The sequence below is a fragment of the Rattus norvegicus genome, chromosome 6, assembly GCF_036323735.1.
Source record: "Rattus norvegicus strain BN/NHsdMcwi chromosome 6, GRCr8, whole genome shotgun sequence".
Lineage (NCBI taxonomy): Eukaryota > Metazoa > Chordata > Mammalia > Rodentia > Muridae > Rattus > Rattus norvegicus.
This window is the reverse complement of record NC_086024.1, coordinates 55,256,688-55,276,888: the sequence shown is the minus strand read 5'-3', so window position 1 is coordinate 55,276,888 and position 20,201 is coordinate 55,256,688. Positions and strand designations below refer to the sequence as shown.

The 20,201-nt window shown below is 47.4% G+C and overlaps 3 pseudogenes; 2 read left to right on the top strand and 1 right to left on the bottom strand.

Moving 5' to 3' along the window:
• Positions 1-3,332: 3,332 nt before the first annotated feature.
• On the top strand, positions 3,333-4,803 carry Hexim2-ps1 (HEXIM P-TEFb complex subunit 2, pseudogene 1; annotated as a pseudogene).
• A 492-nt stretch (positions 4,804-5,295) lies between these two features.
• Positions 5,296-5,845, bottom strand: Ccdc69-ps1 (coiled-coil domain containing 69, pseudogene 1; annotated as a pseudogene).
• A 2-nt stretch (positions 5,846-5,847) lies between these two features.
• Metrnl-ps1 (meteorin-like, glial cell differentiation regulator, pseudogene 1) lies at positions 5,848-8,162 on the top strand (annotated as a pseudogene).
• Positions 8,163-20,201: the final 12,039 nt, after the last annotated feature.

Here is a 20,201-nt window from a genome sequence, read left to right as displayed (position 1 = left end):
AACCCTTTACTTCCCCTCCTTCCTTGTCCCTGCCATCAAGAACACTTTGAGACGTTGTTGGAGAGTGGAGGGAGCAGGGCCTTACCCCATCCTTCACCCTCATCCCTTCATTACCTCATCCCTTCACCCTCTTTTCCTCACCCAGAGTGTTGGTATCAGGAACAAGCTTTCACCTCTGAACCCAGCAGTGACATCACTCGCAGGCGACAGGGATCCATGCATCTGTTGCCAAGGCAACAGCCATACAATCTCAGCATACATTTGGTTCAGTTCCCACCTTTACCTGTGAGTGGTTACATCACAGTTTAAATAAAAGGCAGACCCTTCCTGCCCCCTCCCCCTTTTCTTCTTTGTCTCTCTCTTCCCCCCCCCCCTTTTCTCTGATGTCCTCCATAAACATCTTCCACATGGGACTGCATCACAACACAGAGTAGCCCCAGGAAACTGACTTCATACTACAGGGCCAAGGAGAGAAAGATGCATGTTCTCCCTGCTTAACAGCAGGCTATTGTCTCTGCTGTTGGCATGACAGACATTCCAAATGTACTTCAAACAGGCAGGTGATTTGGCTCTTCAAATACCTATCAAATATTTATTCTGTGCTGGGGCAGAGCTCACCCAGCAGGATGAAGGTACCTTTGCTTCTTATGTCAAATGTGAGGCCACCATGGCAGGCTTCCAGCGAGTTTCAAAGATGTGTTTGCTCCCTTAAGACTTGCTATCAGGGCCACCTGTTCACATGGTCATTCGTTTATGTGTCTAGAGTGCCACAGAGGGAGCCCAGGTCAACCAGACGCTTTGGTAGCCCCGTGGGATTTACTTTAATCCTGAATCGCTTTTCTTGGTTGGTTGGTTGGTTGGTTGGTTAGGAATATCCATTTCAAGGACTAGGAAATGGCCCCTCGGGTAAAGGATCTGAGAAAAAGGCCAGGCAAGGTGATGCACATCTGTAACTCCAGCACTCCTGGGCAGGGGCAAATGGATTCAGGAACATAGCAGATGGCCAGTCTAGCTGAAATGGTAAGCTGTGAGCCTTGTGTCAAACAGTCAGGTAGGGAGTGATAGAGGAAAAGTAACTTACTGTCAGCCTCTGGCCTCTACATGTGTGTTCGTGAGTTAGTTCTGGGGTCAGTCTTCAATCCCAGGGAACACACGCCTATGTCCAGTTTTGCCTGTCTGATCTGGCTGTGCGCCATGTCTTTAAAATGTCAGCCTTGGTTCTTGAGATTGGATACTTACTAGGGATAAAAGACTCTCACACGGCTGTGGTGCTAAGAAGTGTGGTAGAATCTACTAGAGTTTCACATTTTATAGACTTTGATATGTTTGCAATTTTCTCTTCTTGTTCTTGTTTGGCTTTTTAACGTAGGGGTTAATTGAAGCTAGGGCTGGCCACTGCCAGAGCCACTGCCTCAGAAGGGGCTTTCCTTATGTCAAATGCCTCAGACTCACGTGAGGTTAAAACAGCCCCAATCGAGCTTGCCTCTCCCCCTTTGAGCTAACCCCATGACCTTAAAATGCAGAAAATTCTGGAAGGGTGGCACACACCTTATAGTCTGTTCTCGTGTTCCTGTCTCACTTCCCATGTCCAAAGATACTGGAAGCCTTGATTGTTTTCCAAATGAGCAGAAATCAGAAGAGCGAGAAGTGATTTAAAGACTTTTGTGCTGCTGTGCAGAACTAATGCTCTGAAAATTACCTTTGCTTGCTCCCCCAAACACACACACACACACACACACACACACACACACACACACACACACGCATGCACGCACGCATGCATGTGCATATTCACACCAACACACATACACACACAGACACGTGTGCATGCACACAGGTGCACACCAACACACATACATGAACATACACATTCTTACTCCTTTCCTCTCTCCCTCTTCCCCATCTCCCCCCCTCCCTCTCTTTCTCACTTTTTGTTAGATCTTTCTGTTTACCCCAAGCCTCCTCAGCTTTAGAGTACTACCTCTAAATTACAGGCATGTTCCACCATGCCAAATACCTCTTGAATAAAGTCTGGAATTCTGCTAACAGAATTTCTATTATTCAGCTAAATTTTAATTGTTTTTCAAAGATCAATGTACTGGAGAGGTACATTGAGGGTTTATTTTTATATTTCTGTGGGTGTGCAGAGGCCAATGTCTGTTTTGTTGGCCTCTACCACTCTCTACCTGGTCTTTTAAGACTGTGTCTCACTGAATCAGGGACTCACCAGATTTGTTGGACCAAGTGATTTGCAGGCTCCAGGGACCTGGCTGGACGACTGCAGTGGGGTCACAAACATGCATGAGCAAACTGCCTGGCCTCTGGCCTCCACATGCACACACATGCACGAACCAAAGCAACCCTCTTCTTTTTAAGTTGGTAATTCCAAGTATTTGTTGGAGTGACTGGAGAAAAGGATGGATAGCACTGTGTGCTTTATTAATCATGACTCAGAGAGCAACAGCTCCGTGTCTTCACATGCTCAGATTATTGAAGCTTCCTTCTGGGAAGGCTGCAGTCTGTATTAACCATGGCAGCCCAGATCATAACTGCTGAGCCCCTCTGGCTGCTTATAAAAGCTCCTGCACTAAACGAAGCCTAAAAGTTAAACGTTTGCGCTAAAGGTATACAGTATGATGGTGATTTGAATAGGAATGGCCACATAGGCTCATAGATTTGAATGCTTGGTCGCCAAGCACTTTCTGGAGGTGTGGCTTTCTTGGAGAACAGTGGCCTTGTTGGAGGAAGTGTGTCACTAGGGGCGGGCTTTGAGGTTTCAAATGCTCAAGCCAGGTCCAGCGACTTTTTCTCTTCCTGCTGCCAGCTGATCCAGATGTAGAAGTCTCTGCTCCTTCTCCAACGCCATGTCTATCTGCACACTGTGATGCTTCCTACATTGTTGATACTGGACTGAACCTCTGAAACTGAAAGCCAGCCCCAATTAAATGTTGTCTTTTCTAGGCATTGCCATGATCACAGTGTCTCTTCACAGCCATAGACACCCTAACTAAGACAAAGTACACATATGCACATTGTGTACACATACATAGTCCTGCTTAGGGTTTTGTCTCCATTAAAAGCAATAAAAATAAGCTGGGTGATGGGGGTGCATGCCTTGAATCCCAGCACTCAGGAGGGAGAGGCAGGTGGAGCTCTGAGTCTGAGGCCAGCCTGGTCTACATAGTGAGTTCCAGGACAGCCAGGGCTACACAGAGAAACCCTGTCTTGAAAAACAAAACAAAACCAAAAAACTCCCCAAGCCAACCAACCAACCAACCAACCAACCAACCAACTAACCAACCAACCAACCAACTAACCAGGCAGCCAACCAACCAACCAACCAATCAATCAACTAACCAACCAACCAACCAACCAATCAACTAACCAACCAACCAACCAACCAACCAACCAACCAACCAACCAACCAACCAAAATAAGCAATTAAAAAAAGGTCATCTTTGAAAGCTAATTACAACTACAAGCCCTAGCAGGCACTGCTCTGCGAGGCTGTCCTCTTCTCTCTGCTTCTCCCCCTCCCAACACCCTCCCCTTCCCGTCTCCCAGTCTTAATGCCTAAGCAGCTTGGTTAGAGCTGATGCTACTGCAGCAAGAGGTGGCACTAGTTAAAGGCAGCTACTGAAAGAGTAGGGGAAAATGGCCACTCTGGCTGTACCAACTATAATACAGTCACCAGCAGCCCCAGAGGAGCTGAAGACCTCTGGAGATCTGAGAGCTCCCAGATGGCCCCTGAGCCTCATGACTTTCGTGGTTCCCTGTTTCTGCCACCAAGAAAGGAGATTCACTCAGAGGATGAAGGGATTGCCTCTCCTGGTGGTGGCTCAGTTTGTAACAATAGGGGTTTTCAGCCCCAGAGCCCCAGGGGCTGTCTGTGGAGATGGTGCTGGCCCCTAGCAGTCATCGAAGCCCAAGTGGCCCTGCTGGCCCTACTTGGAGCTGAGCTGTGCTTAGAAGCAGCAATGGCTTGAGAGACAGAGCCGGAGAGTCTCCCAGCTCTGCGAGGAGATGTTCGCCAAAGGTTAGCCCCTGTCACCCTACCAGAAGCACCAATTCCTCATGAATGGCTGTGACCTGGAAGAGCCTAACTTGTATGTACACCATGGATCCTCTCACCCAGGCTCCAGTGGAGAGAACAGAGCAGGGAACGGCGAGGGGCAGGGGAATTCCAGAGACAGACTTCTCTGTGGCCTCTGAGCAGTTACCATCCTGAGAAGCTTCAAGGCCACCTGCGACTACCTGGATCTAGAAAGATGGCTGTCACAGGCCGAGACTCCCAGAAGCTGCAGGACACCGCAGCAGGCAACCCTGTCTAGAGGTGGAGAAGCAGGCTGGTGAGGCAGAGAGGCTCCAGACTGGAGACCAGTGGCTTCAGCAAGGACTTGACACACGAAACCAAGAGAGCAGCTATGACCAGGAAAAGCCAGCCACAGAAGAGACCCCGGGCCCAAAGTTTTTTTTTAAGAAAATTATTTAATTTAATTTAAAAAATAGTTTTTGACTTTTTTTTTATTTGAAAACGAAGTAGCTTTCACAAGTTGCGGCTTAGTCCCCACGAAAACATCGCAGGTATTTTGGAAGAGGCTGGGCAAACAACAGAATCTGAAACGAGTCCTTTCTCTAGAAACTCACGATGCCAAGACGCAAAGTCCACAAAGTTAATGTAGCTTTTGTTTCTATAAAAAAAAAAAAAGTATTGCCCACATCTTACAATCTTCAATGCCACCTCCGGCACCTGTGTTCTTCTCTGGTCTTAAAAGGAGCAAAAGGCAGCCGGTGAGACTTTAACGCAGCCCTCCCTCCCCCACTCCGCAGGGGGAGCCCGGTCCACGCGCAGGTCTCCAAACAATCTTTCCGTGTTAAATTATTTTTAACAAGAGGACTTAATTTTCACACTAAGACCTTGGGTAAATAGGCTTCAAACAATGACCAGTGCTTATCTCTATAGCAAATTCAATCCTTTATCCAGCTGGAAGTGACAGCACATGGCTGTGTCGCCAGCGCTCCGGAGGCCCACTCGCTGTGAGTTTTTGTTCAAGGGTAAGCTATGAGACGAGACTTCATCTCCACGCAAACAGTGCTGTTTTCCGTTTTCTTGCATGGGCCTCCTAGTGGGCAAAGGGCAGGGTCGGTGGTACCTGTGGAGGCAGGTAGACAGACAAAGGAGATGCTGGCCCTAGGGGGTGCTGGCCCTGGGAGGTGCTAGCCCCAAACCCAGATGATCCGGTGACTCCTCCATCAGCCGTAGCAGTGACTGTTCTATGACTCCTTTGTGGGGCCCTAGAGTAAATCTTTTCATAACTGCCTTGACACAGTCAACCTGTTCCAGCTTGAAATGGTAGGTCCTCAACCTCCTGCACCAGGGTGATGGTTTTCAGGGCTAATAACAGATTATTTTTTCTTTCTGAATTTACGGGAGGAGGAGTTGTTGCTTCTCTGGCTCATGAACTGGCCCACCCTTCATGTCAACGGCATGGCGAAAACTCTCCAGCTCTGACTCCCAGGACAGGCTGGGACACCACTGACCCTGGCTGTGGCTCTGACAGAGTCGGAGTCGGCTAACACATCCTTTTACCTCGTTCATCTTGGCTGACGGCCTCCTGTGGTGAGACCAGCATTGCAGAAGTGCTCTGCAGTGGGACTTCAGCCTCTTGCCCTGAGTCCCCAAGAATGCCTTTCTCCTATGCAGTGTCTAAACGGGGCTTGCCCAGCCTCCTCATTGCCTTCCTGCCTTGTCCAGCGTCTCCAGGACTTCTGTTTGTGCATCTTTCACCTTTTCCTGGCTCTTGCAGTGGTAGGATCGCCTGTGCTTGCAGCCTGCCCTGCTTCTCTATGACTCTGAACTTCCCTGAGCTGCTCTGGCTGCAGCTTGGAACAGGCCAGATGGCCCCACTGGCTTGGTCAGGAATCTACTCTTTGTGTGCGACTGCTGGTGTGCACTGGTCACAGACAGGTCTAGAGCACGCTGCTGGGTAGCACCGGTGTTCAGTTCTCCAGAGACTTCTGCGTCTGTGCACCCAGGAGGCACATAGCAAGGAAACAGAGCAGATAAGCCTGCTCGACTCAGCAGGCTCTGTGGAGTGGTTGTACCCAACTTGGGTGCTCATTGATAACCTATAGTCCGACACCTCTCACCTGCCCCGAACTCAACTGTTCATAAAGTTATTAGTGGATTCCACTAGGGCCAATATTTGGGGGGGGAGCGATGGTGGGAGAACTGAGACTGTTGGTGTGGGACATCGGTGCTGAGGTTGGCCAGGTGCAGTAGTTAAGCCTAGAGCAGGGTGGTCCGTTTGTGGAGGCAATACCCCAACAGGGTATTCTGCAGGAGGACCACAGGCTTCAGTATGAGCTGATGAGTGAGCAGGAAGGACTGGACATGCATGTGCTGTCTGCCCGATGTCAGCCGTGCAGTGACATTGAGGTTGTCCTTGCCATTTGCACCAGTGGCTTCGTCATCCAAGGCTTCATCCAGGATGCCACTCATGTGCTAGAGCAACAAGCGTTGATCATCCACCCGACAGAGAGTAGGCTCCATTGGAAGGAGAGCAGGGTCTTGAGACAGCTCCTGAGGGCAGTGGCCACGGGCTGCGTCACGGCACAGTACTGCCGGAGTGGTGTATGTAGCCAGGGCACGGGGAATTGCTTTTCACAGGGCACGTGCACTTTGTGGGGGGCTCAGCTTGACTGTGCCACATGGTTTAGTGGCTTTCAAAGGATGTATAGAAGCACAAAGGAGAGGGGCACACAGCCTTGTCAAGATCAACATGGAGAGACTTGCAAGGTGATGTGGTGCTGTTCTCCTTCCAATGTGCCAATGTTTGTGGCCTCGGTTGCCCAAATCCTGAAAGAGGCCGCAGGCTGGTGGCATGGACTGAGCCTGGTGCTGTACCTAGGGAGGCCTGTGTTATTCTAACCCTCGAGGTTCCAGCCAAGGATGCCCTCACCCACTGGAATGGTATAAAATGCAAATTAAGGTCTTATAGTTTTCTTGTGAGACAGAAATGTCCATAAGAAACAAAAACAAAACAAATAGACCTCAAGTTTACTTCATGAAGCACAGCCTCAGGCACATTGGGCTGAAGCAGCAGTGAAGCTTGTCTAATGAAGACCAGCTGGGATTTGAGGAGCGATCAACAGTCCTGAAACAGAGACAATGTCCCTTGATCAAGTGCTTTGAAAAGAATGAGGCCATTCAGGCAGCCCAGGGCCCCCCTCTGTGAGGGGCCCATGAGGGTCAGTGTTGGATAGATGACAAAGTGAGTTTTAGTTTTATCCTGTGCAGCAACATGGACAGCCACTTTTGTGAATTTGATAGGCGAATACCCTTTCAAGTGAACTAAGTTCAGAGGACTCTGCTGAGGATGCCACCAAGGCCCGCAGAGATGCATCAAATGGGAGCAGGGCAAGGCCCTTCTCTGTTGTGGCCCTCCGCAAAGCAGCCTAAGTGCTGGGGGAGAAAACCAGTGACTCCCCTTCTCTGGGCAGGCGCACACAGCCTTGCCTTTAGTCTGCAGCTTCAGGACTTAGAACTACAACTGTCGTTTGCATTTCTGCAATCCCAGGGCTCCTACCCAGCCCAGGCCACCAGGGAGCCAGTCTGGCAGCTACACCAGTGTTCCTAGGTACAGCATTGCCCTACTCGTCATGAGCTATCAGTGACCTCTTTGGCTTGTGTCTGTAAGTTAAGGCTTTGGATGTGGTTTGTTTGACCTAAAAGGGAATAATGAAACTTTTCTTTCTCTGCTCTGCTCTGTGTGTGTGTGTGTGTGTGTGTGTGTGTGTGTGTGTGTGTGTGTGTGTGTGTGTAGGGGCAGAGAGAGGACAGACAGACAGACACACACACACAAAAGGAAATCCTCCATAGGTATGTTGATACAGTGAGGCCACCGATCATGAACGGTCATGAACTCAAAACCTGGGAGGCAGAGGCAAAAATCTGAAGTTCAAGGCCAGCCTGTTCCATAATCTAAGACCTAGTTCTCAACCAGAACAGAACAGAAGGAAACCCTTGTCCATGTCTTCTGGGTGCACATTAGCATCCAGTGGGAGGGCTCTTCACTTCTACCCACTGCAGACCACACCCTACACTCACTACTGGCACTGCTTGGGCTTGTTTTAAATAAATAAATCTTAAGCATATGGGTGTTTTGTCTGCATGCGTGTGCAGTGCTCATATGGCCAGAAGAGGGCGTTGGATTCTCTGGGCATGGAGTTGCAAACAGTTCTGAGCTGCCTCGTGAGTTCTGGGAATCCAATCAGGTCTTCCAGAAGAGCAGCCAGTGCTTTTTAAATGCTGAGCCATCTCTCCAGCCCTGGCACTGCAACTTTTAAAAACATACCCAGGTGGCTGTAAAACATGGAGAATATTAGTACTGTAGAGTCTCAGAGTCAGAAACGACAGTTGACAGGGGGGATGCAGAGCGTCTCCCCACTACCGCATTCGGATGGGATGGTGCTGTAGGTGGAAACAGAGATGAGTCACCTAGAAGCGAAGCAGCCAGCCAGTCGGGTGTGGGTAAATGACACCGTGGGAGAGGAAGCAGCCCCCCCCTCTAGTTTCCCATATTCTTACAATATTTACAATATTGTCTTTGACAGCTTAGCCTTTTATATACCCAGACAGCAAATATCTGTTTCTTTACTGACACAAAACAGATCCTGCTACCTGTCAAAATTATTTCCTAGCATGGAAACTCAAAATATTTCCTTTCTGATTCTTAGCACTTTGCAAGTCTGTTCAGCGGGTCATTGTGACTCCCTACAGCTTAAGAGCAAGCACTGTGGGGTTGGGGATTTAGCTCAGTGGTAGAGCGCTTACCTAGGAAGCGCAAGGCCCTGGGTTCGGTCCCCAGCTCCGAAAAAAAGAACCAAAAAAAAAAAAAAAAAAAGAGCAAGCACTGCACTTCATGTCTTGCAGGCTGAACGTAACAGGTGCACACCCAGTGGAAACACAGGAGAGCAGACTCCGTCCAGCCCAGCCTCGGCTTCCCGTCAGCTGTACGCCCAGCTTGTTTGATGTGGGCGCTAAGGCAGTCTAGCCTGATCTAACACAAAGTTAACTCCCCAAGGGGCCTGGGCTAGAGAGGCTAACTGAACTGTGGCCTGCTTGAAGGTGCGTTCATGTTTCCTGATTTAACTGGGTCAGTTTGGTTTATTTTAGCCATTTGGTCTCAGGGCAGGGCCTGCTTCAATGTGCTGGCAGTCCCCAGCTTTTGGAGGATTTGAGCGACAGGGGCAGGTGTTCATGAACCCCCAGGGACTATTATTTAATTTTGTTCCTCCCCCCAGCCTCATGGTTTATAGATGAACAGCACTGTGCCTATGTTCTATTTTTAACCGAACATGCTCTGTTCTGCTGGAATCATGTTCTTTAGACACTGCATTATGCAGACTGGTTCCAAAGTGTGCCAGGAGCGCTAAAGTAAACTGTGACGATTCCCAGCCATCGTCATTGACCCCGCCCCCCGCCCCAGAGGTGAAGCCAATAGCATACTGCAAGATCATTTCGGCTGTGTTAGCCATGCTGCCTGGTGGTGTGTTAGCCAACTGTGCTGCCTGGCGAGAAAGCATGGCTGGCCATTTCAGAGCTCCTCAAAGCTCCTCCCGATAATCCCAGGATAAATCCTCTGGGCTTCAGAAGACATTAAAAAGGCTCCAGTGAAGGGTATTAGACACAAAACAAGTCCTGATGAGACACAAACGCTGCACTGCTCAGACCGAGGTTATCCTGTGCAGGAACTTTGCTGAGTCGAGGTTACCCTGTGCAGGAACTTTGCTGAGTCGGTGTCCTGTAGAGCCCTTCACTGACTAAAAACAAGTTCTTTGCGCAGGCCCTCATGGGGGTTCCCAGGGTTGTCCCTTGGTGTGGTCATGGAGCAGTGACTGTCAAGAATGCTCAGAGCCGCGGTTCTCCTCCAGTGCCTCCTGGAGACCAGCATCTGGGTTGTTTAAGAAGATTCATGGCAGGGCTGCAGGGAGAGCAAGCATCTGGCTGGTCCTCTGGTGGCAAGAAAGGGGGAGGAACTTTAGATAGGAGTAAGTTCTCGAAGCTGAATATGGTGGCAAGTGCCTGTAATCTCAGCTCTCAGGAAGTTGAGGATTGGGGATCTGAGGATAGCCCAGGCTACATAGTGAATCTGAAACTAGCCTGAACTATATATTATACAGCCTTATCTGAAGAAAAAGAAAAGTTAATCTAATTGAGCAGGAACGGCGTTTTAAGAGGTAAGTTCCCTGTGAGTCAGGATGACTTCCTTTTCTCTGTTTCCTGCAGTTTTCCCAGACAGAGCAGTACCTCAGAGAAAGGAGCACTAGAGAGTCTTAGCCCGCTCAGGTGCTGCAAGAAAGTCCTCTTCACTGGGTGATTTGTGAACAAAATGTACTCCTCAGAGTTTCAGAGGAAGAAGTCTAAGATGTACGTGTGTGTCAGCACATCTGTATCCTACGAGAGCCTCTTCTCTCAGATGGTGCCTTTAGTGTGTCCTCACATGACAGAATGGGTGAACAGGTCCTTTGGTGCCTTTTCTAAAGGTACCAACCCCAACACCTCCTAGCTTGTGGATCAAGTTCCTGTGGAGGAAGCTAACACAGAAATAAGGACTGACAGAAGACACAGGGCCATTCAAGAAACTGCTAAAAGACCGAGAATCACCTCAGAACAGGCAGGAAAAGAAAGCTAAGGGTTGCGGGAGGTTGGTCCCTGACAGAAGTAGTTCCCACTGCTGGAAGGAGTGTGCTCCATCGTTTTTGACTGTCTACACTCGGGTATCCTGGGCATGAGAAAAAAGAGAGAGACTGAGTCTGTTAGTATTCCATAAAGACACAGGACCAGATATGTGGAAATGGTTGCTGTGATCCGGAGCTGCATGTTCAGTCTTCTGGGTAGTCGGTGGCTGACAGGTTGGAGTCCCAGGGAGAACCAGCGTTCAGTCAGTCAAAACCACGATGGCATGGTTTACGTGCTGTCAATCTCAAATAAATTCTCTCTTGTTTGGGAGAGGAGTTTTCTCTCTGTTCTATTTCAATGGCAATTAATTGGATTAAGAGGACCCACATCATAGAGGGAAGTCTGTTTTACTGATTAAGATTTTTTTAATAAAAAAAAGTCTTTAAGTTACTTGTATGTGTGTATGGGTATGTGCACAAGAATGTGGGTGCCTGCAGAGTCCAGAATTAACTGATCCCCTGGAACTGGATTTACAAGTGATTGTGAGCCATCTGGTGTGGGGGCTAAGGATCAAACTGGGGTCCTCTGGGAGAGCAGTACAAGCTCTTAAATGTTTTAAAACATTATTTTATTCCATATGTGTGTATGTGTGTGTGTGTGTGTCTGTGTGTATGTCTCTGTGTGTATATGTCTGTGTGTGTCTCTGTGTGTATGTGTGTGTATGTGTGTGTGCATATGTGTGTGTCTCTGTGTGTATGTGTGTATGTGTGTGTGCATATGTGTGTGTCTCTGTGTGTATGTGTGTGTATGTGTGTGTGCATATGTGTGTGTCTCTGTGTGTATGTGTGTGTATGTGTGTGTATGTATGTCTCTGTGTGTATGTGTGTGTGTGTGTGTTCTGTAGGTATGTACATGCATCAGAGGCCCCACAAAGGTCATAAAAGGGTATTGTGCCCCCTGTAAGCCGTCATGTGGATACCAGGAACTGAACCCAGGCCCTCTGCCAGATCAAAAATCGTTAAGAACGTTCATAACCATTGAGCCATCTCTCCAGGTCCCGATTAAAATGTAAATGGTATTCAAAAACAGCCTAGAAAAATACCCATCTCTTGGGTCAAGTTGACATAGGAGTTAGTCATTCTTGGAAGAGGGAGGGAGTGCGAATCTCTGAGCTTGAGCCATATGCCCACCTCTTTGCTCAGTAGAGGATGGAGTGTTTTGCTTAGAAGTTCCCTAGACAGCGCAGTAGAGAGTGCAGAACTGTGGAACAGGCAATCTGGGAAATTATTACCTAAAGAAGAGGGAGCTCCTCCCGAAAGAGAAGCTTTTGTTTGTTTGTATGAATCATCAAGACACTGCCCTCTGCCTTTCCTTACCACCCACACCTCACTGCCTCTCTAGGAAAGGCAGCAGCCAGGAGTGAAAAGATACTTTCTGTTATTTCTGTTCATCTCAGTACCTGAGCTCACACTGCCACCTCCAAGCCCTTTCTCTGAGAGGTCTATGCTAATCATTCAGCAGGATTCACTTATGGTGGCTCTGAAAAGTCCTCCCCCAACCCCCTTCCCTCCCATCCTCCTGCCCCACCACCTCTGCAAAGTACACCTTACTCACAAGACTGCCCCAGAAGAGTCTACATAGGTTATCTAGATCTTCTATATCCCTTAGTGGAAATAAAAAGGCACTCCTTCTAGACACTGAACCTATCAGTCACAACGTGCCAATCTGGTTTGAACAAGATGCTGCTGTACATATGCCATAAACCTGTCATAGCTCTAGTCAGCCACAATGACAATGTGAGTGATGCATGTGCAGTTGTAACCTGTCCACTGACATCACAGGCTTGAACTGCTGAGAAGCAGGTAAAAGGAACCCAGCTTGTGCAGTGTGTGTGTGCGTGTGTGTGTGTGTGTGTGTGTGTGCATGCGCACACATGCGCACATCACTTGGGTGATTTCTGACCAGTAGCTGTAACTATTGGCCAGACTCAAAGCAGAATGGTGAGTTCAGGACTCCTCTAGAGGCAAGTCTCTGAACAAGATGCCTGTAAGGAGGTGTGGTCCCTGCTTTCCTTCTGGGAGAGTTACTGGTGGACAAGCACAGCTCAGACCAACCTGGAGTGGCAAGGGGCATATACTGTTACTCCAAGAACACAGGTGCTGCCCAGTCCTCCTCTGAAGTTTAGAAGACTGATTTCTGATCAGCTTGTGTCTTAGGATTTTATTGCTGTGAAGAGAAGCCATGGTCAAGGCAATTCTTATAAAAGCAAATGTTAGCTGCTGCTGGCTTACGGTTTCAGATGTTCAGTCCATTATCATCATGGTGGGAAGCATGGAGTCATGCAAGGTGGCTTGGTGCTGGAGGAGCCAAGAGTTCTACGTCTTGATCCAAAGGCATCCAGAAGGAGAGCGTCTTCTGCAGGTAGCTAATGGGAGGCTCTCTTCCACTCTGGGTGGAGCTTGAGCACTAGAAGACTCAAAGCCTGCCTACATAGTAAACTTCTTCTTCCAACAAAGCCACACCCATTCCAACAAGGCCACGCCTCCTCATTGTGCCTCTTCCCATGGGCCAAGCATGTTAAAATCACCACAGCGTGTTAGAGATAATTCACTTCGAATTCCCAAGATCACACGTTTATAGCAAAGATCAATAATCTAAAATGAAACTAGATGAGACAGACATAGAAAGTCTATCCCCACCCATACTCCATTGACTTACATGTGTGCACCCTGGAGTTGACACGGTTGATCCCCGGCTGATGCAAAGCCTGCTGCTCTGCTTACAGTATATGTCTAGACCAGATGCGTTGATTAGCACACTTCCTCTACCCTGGAGAAATCCTCACTCTATTACAACATCTGCCACTCTGAATGTTGGCAAACTATGGCCTCCATGGGGGGCCGTCTGCTTTGGTAAATAGATTTTATTGGGAGCCAGCCACACTCACTTGGTAGTGCATTGTGCCTGCTTCCCCAATACGCTGGCAGAGCTGAGCAGCTGCCAGAGACCCTCTGGTCCATAAAAGCTAAATTTCTCTTATCTGGCTCCTTTGTCACAGCGGTATTCACTGCTGTGAGAGTCAGTGGCATACAAAACTCATAAGAAGAAATTGCTTGGGTTGGGGATTTAGCTCAGTGGTAGAGCGCTTGCCTAGGAAGCGCAAGGCCCTGGGTTCGGTCCCCAGCTCCGAAAAAAAAGAACCAAAAAAAAAAAAAAAAAAAAAAAGAAATTGCTTGTGTTGGCTCACAGTTTTAGAAACTGCAGACCTTAGTCTTTGGCTCTGTTGTCTCTAGGTTCGTGGAGAAGCATAATGCCATGGTGTTGGGAACACTCAAAGTAGAGCGCTCTTTACCCATGGCAGTAAGAAAGCTGAGGAGGGGAATTCAGTCAGGGGCCAGGGCAAGATGGAGCCCAAGGGCAAGCTATCTCTTTCCTTTAATTGATTTGAATCCACTTCTAAAGTTTCTAAAGTAGTGCACCAGCTGGGGTCCAGGTCTTTTACACGAGAGCTTGGAGGGAATGGCTCCCCCCTTCGTTTCTAGATGCAGTCTTGCTATGAAGCCCTGGCAGCCCCAGACTCTCAGAAGATGGGCCTGCCTCAGCTCAGGTTACACTGCAACCACAGGTCCCCTTCTGCAGTGCTGCAGACACTGTGTATTGCCAGTGGGCTTTATTTTTCTGATTGCTGCACTTAAATGCAAGAACAGAAGCAATTTAAGAGAGAAATAGTTTATTTTAGTTCCCAGTTTCAGGTACAGTCTCTCATGACAGGAAGTCAAAGTGCCAGGAGCTTGAAGCAGCTGCTCCCAGTGCATCCACAGTCAGGAAGAAAGACAGACGGATAAATTTTGCTGCTCACTTTCCTTTCACTATACAGTATAGGATTTTATCAAGGGAATGGTGCTACCCACAGTGGACAGTCCTGACAGAACTAACCACCTAAGGGTTAGCCTGGTATTCACTTAAAAGTACTGCAGAGCTGTCCAAGACTAGATGGACTTTTGGAAACTCAAGAGACTGAAGGTACCAGGAGTCTCAGAGGAGCAATTTACTTAGGAGGATGGCCACTTTGCTATAGTCAAAGGGCCAGGGTAAGTTTCTGTGGTCACCTTAAGGCTTAAGTAGGGTGGTGTATCTCCAGGTTGGGCACTTGCCACCATGTGCACTGCACAGATGATCCATGGTAATCTCCAACAAAGGTATAAGCTCTTGTTCTGCACGTTCTGTTCCTCCTCTGTCCACATGGTTGGCCTGCTGGCATTCTTTGGACAGTCACTAAGGTCACAGACTGGCTTCAAGCTGAATTTTTAGCACAGTCAGTGGTGGTGGGGAGATGGTGGAGCAGGGACACTCAGAGACCCCAAAGGCCAGATGTAGGTCTCTTGTAAGACTTTCTTCATGCTTAGAAAACCAGTGTGGCAAGTTTTCTGTTTTAAAACCTTAGTCTGGCATCCGTTCTGCTCTGGTTCTGAGTTCCAAGGGTCTGACCCTAAGCCTGGCCTCTTTACAAGTGAGGGGCACCTTCTCTGCAAAGGCCCTAATGACTGGACTGAGGTGAGGCAAACGCTCTCAAGTGGGAACAATTAACTTGTGCCTTCCTGGTAGGAAGGGAAGACATCGTGAAGATGAATTCTGGGAAGTCAGCGTGCAGAGGAAAGGTCGCTTTCCAGAGGGACGTTCTGAGTCAGGCAAAACATTGCTTCATATCACACAAAAAAGAAACACCCCCACTACCCCCACTACCCCCACTACCCCCACTACCCCCACTACCCCCACTACCACCCTCTACATGAGTGAAGTTGGAACACATGCGGGCCCTGTTGAACTATGCTCCTTCTGAGATCCACATTCTTTAATTCTGGAAATTCAACGTTTTGAAATCGGAGACTTCCTGCTTTTCCAGGAATCCAGACTTAATTTTTTTTGACCTTCAGAAGCATAAGATAATATATTTCAGTTGCTACAAGGTGTGTGGTCATTACAATGTCAATGGAAAATTCATACAAAAGGTTACATTCAAACTTAGGGCTCCTAACCTGAAGGCTATTTTTTTTTATTTTTAACATTTTTTATTGGATTTTTTTAAATTTACATTTCAAACGTTATCCCCTTTCTTGGTTTCGAGTCCATAACCCTCCTATCCCCTCCCCCTCCCCCTTCTTCTTTGAGGGTGTTCCCCCACCCATCCACCCACCCCTTCCCACCTCTCCGTCCTGACATTTCCCTGCACTGGGGGATCCAGCCTTGGCAGGACCAAGGGTTTCTCCTTCCATTGGTGCCCAACATGGCCGTCCTCTGCTACATATACAGCTGGAACCACCGGTCTATGCATGTGTATTTTTTGAACGGTGGTTTAGTCCCTGGGAGTTCTGGTTGGTTGGTATTGTTGTTCTTACGGGGTTGCAAGCCCCGAAGACTATTCTTTATACCATCATCTTTAGTATTCCCAATAGGGGTTTCATAAAATGATCCACTTTGTGGTCTTGTGACACTTCTAAGACTTACATTCCACATCTTTAAAACAGATTAAAAACACAGACTTAATTTTTAAGCCTCCAGAGCAAAACGCTGTGAGGAGGGTTGCTGCCCCGGCCCTCGGCCCTCTACTGCCCTCTGCTGGAAAATTGCTGTCAGCACGACCAGTGCTAATTTTCAATTCTTGGGCCAGTTCTTCAAGGCAACTATGTTTCTGTCTGTTTCATATGAGAGGTGCCCAACAAGTTACAGATTTCATGACTTATAACTGAATACTAAGTAAAATCATTTTTAGTATAATGGAATGAGCAACAATGTTGTTAAAAGCAGCCAATGGTGACAGTGGCCTTTTAACTTAATTATCAGCTGAGAAAGAAAAGACAGCAAGTGCTTTATACTGCAAAACAAGTGCTCCTTGATGACAATTTTGTGCAGTGCACTGTACTCACACTTAAGGGGCACAAGTACCCAGTTAGACATGCTCAGTTCTCAGTGACCCAGAAAGAAGAACATGATTATAAAATGAAACAGCCCAAAATACCTTGGGATGGACGGAGCTCAGGGGAGGAAGAGTTCAGACACAGGCAGCAGGGACGGTCACTCAGGACAAGATGAAGTGTCCCGGGGGACAGCAGGGGTAAGACGGGTACAGGTGGGAATGGTGTGTATTCCCAACTCCACATGTATCTACTTCTATCCACGCCTGTATGTTGACATAAATGCTATCAAATTTCCTTGCACTTCTTAGAGTCTACTTTGAAAACCTCTACTGACACCTTCATGTGGGATAGGATAAAAATCGAGTGGGCAGTGAGACTGAATTTTGAGAGCAAGCCCCTCTGCACCTCACATTTAAGAAGCCCCTTCGACTGTGGAAAAAAACCAAAGACAGAAAACCACACAGAAGCACAGCTTAATGAGCGATCGGAAGGATGCCGGATCAACAGTTGCCTTCTTCCCACCTCAGAAGCCACTCTGTAGGCAATAACGGCACTGCCTCCTTGTGTTTCCTCCTAGTCAGCCACCTACGTGTGTGGCCCTCCACATCGCAGCTTAACACTGTCCCTTCTCTTAGAAGTTGTTTGATATCCTATCGAGTCGTTTTTAATATAGATTCCTGCCTCTTGCCTTACTTGTCAGCTGAGTCCCTTGACCTGTAGTCTGGATCTTGTTACTTTGAGTGCTTGGCTTCCCTGTGGTCCTCTGACCTCTGTGCTCACTGCTAATTGGCAGTTGGACCCATGGGTTGCTTCACACCGAGGGTCAGATCCTTTGGCAGACACTGGATGGTAATGCTTCTTTCTGCTCATAATATCTGTCCACTAGAGAGGGAGGGGAAGGGGAAGAGGGAAAGGGGGGAGAGGGGGGAGGGAGGGAGAGAGAGAGAGAGAGAGAGAGAGAGAGAGAGAGAGAGAGAGAGAATGTGTGTGTGCTTAGGCACATACGTGTCACAGCAGGCATGTAGAGGTCAGGGGACAGCTTGTATGGATTGGCTCTTTCCTTTGACCATGTGTTTTGGGAATCGAATTTGGATGGTCAGATACAGTGGCCAATAGGACGTACTGTCCCAGTTGTAAGAACAAAATTTAAAATGGCAGGCAGACTACAAGCTTTAAGAAAGATATCAGGAAGCCCCACCAAATGATATCTACAGGGGTCAAGAAATGAGAGAGGAGAGGCCTCTTATGAGGTAGTGCCCAGTGAACTCTGAGGTTGGAGAGAAGGCTGTGCACTTTGAAGGCTATTGCTGGTTGTGGGGAGGATGGTGTTGTAGAATGAGGGCCAGCTGGGGCATGTCAGAGGTGAGATGTGCAGGAGGAGAGCCTTCTGCATGAGGGTGAGAATGCAGCAGGCTACAATTTGAGGGTAGGAGTGGGCACAGATAAACCTGGCACACTGAAGGACAGAAAGGAGATCCCTTACTTCTACCTTAATGCCAGATAGAGGAAAAGTCTTCAAAATACTCTGTCAATTTAGAATGAAAAACTGGCTTTCTTAGGGTCCAGGTCTAAATTTATATACCTTGTGAGAGTAAAAAAAAAAAAATAAAATAAAAAATAAAAAAAAAAAACAACCTGAAACGTTATATTTAGACCTGCCCTGGGCTGATCTGGTCCCAAGGGAACAGCTGCATACCTGAAATTTTCCAGGAGGAGGAGACTCAACAGCAGCTTAAGAGATTTCCTCTAGGGAACTCCTCACTGCTAAGAAAGTGAGCAGAACAAGGTCCAATCAAGAGGGGGAAGGAAGGGAGTAGAAAAGAGGCTTGCAACTGGAGGCCACCAGGAAAAAACAGGAAACAGGAAGCTGTTGGGACACACTGTCGAAGGGTGGAGGGCCTGGTGGTGGTGGTGCATGCCTTCAATCCCAGAACTTGGGCAACAGAGGCAGGAGGACCTGTGGGTTCGAGTCCAGTCTGAGTTCCAGGACAGGCAGAGCTACACAGAGAACAACAACAACAACAACAACAACAACAACAACAACAACAACAACAACAACAGCAGCAGCAAAAAGGTAGATGCAGGAAGAGGAAGATGGCATCCACTTTGGGGCAGCCTGGTTTACATAGCAAGTTCTAGGCCAGCTTAGGGCTATGTAGTGTTCCTATTTCAATAACAAACACATAACAAAATATCTGGAAAAGAAGTAAGAAAAAATCAGGAGGAGACTTAAAGACTTTAGATCATCAGATGCAAATGATAAAACAGTCATGCTTAATGTGCTCAGACAAGTACAAAAATTTTAAAGTGTGAGTGAAGAAGAGGCTCTAGGGAACCACCAAGCAAATTTTATAAAGATTTAGAATCTCCGGTAGCACAAAAGTCATAACTGAAAAAAAAAAAAGTTCCAATGATGGAGCAAATGCGTTCTAGGTGATGCTAGAGGAGAACCAGAGAGCTAGAAAGTAAATGAAAGAAGTTATCCATTATGCAGACCAGAAGGATGCGGGTTCAAAGATGAGAGAAAAATGAGATTCGGAGGGTAGAGAGAAGAAACTGACAGCTCCAGGAGGAGACAACCTCAGTGAGGGGCTCATGAAGAGATAAAGGCCGAGAATGGTCTTCATCTGTCAAAAGCAGTTTATCCCTGGATTCAGGAAGACCACACTTACGTTACAAGAAACTCAGCAGGATACATTATAAGCGAAGCATAGGCAACAGGACAAAAAAGATACCTTTTAAAACAGGCACAGTAACAAGGACTAGCAATCAGAGCAGACTGATTCTTATAGCCAAATGAAAGCCAGAAAACAGTGGCAAAATGACTTTAATAAAACATTTTTTTCCAAATGAAAATTCCACTCACTGAGTATTTCTCAAGCATGAGGAATCAAGTTCTTTTCAGAAAATCAAATTTGAATTTACGAAGAAATCATCACCAGAAAAAAATTCAAAGTTGAATTGCAAGAAAACAGAGAAATCTCCAAGAGAGAAGAAAGGTGAATACACTAGTAATGTGTGTCATTATGTATCCATATCTTGGTTCTCTTTAAACCACTGATACGGCGCTAAGGAAATGGCTCAGTGGTTAAGAGCACTTGCGGCTCTTGCACAGGATTGGACTATGATTCCCAGCACTCATATCCGCTGGCTCATGATTGCCTGTAACCCTAGGTCCAGGGAATCTGATAGCCTCTTCTGGCCTGTGTGTGTGTGTGTGTGTGTGTGTGTGTGTGTGTGTGTGTGTGTGCACGCGCGTGGGTGCGCGCACACAATGCATACACTCATACACACACAAACACACATACATTTTAAATACATTTTTTTTTTGGTTCTTTTTTTCGGAGCTGGGGACCGAACCCAGGGCCTTGCGCTTCCTAGGTAAGCGCTCTACCACTGAGCTAAATCCCCAGCCCCTTAAATACATTTTTAAAAATTGATACAAACAGGTCTACAGTTACTGCAGCTATACAAAATAGTAACAAAATAATTACAGTTATCAATGTGTGATACTAAGTTAGCTTACATGCTTTACAAAGAATGTCAATGTAGTCACCTTTGATCTGTACTTAGCTTATTTCGTTCCTCGGAGAGATTTAGTT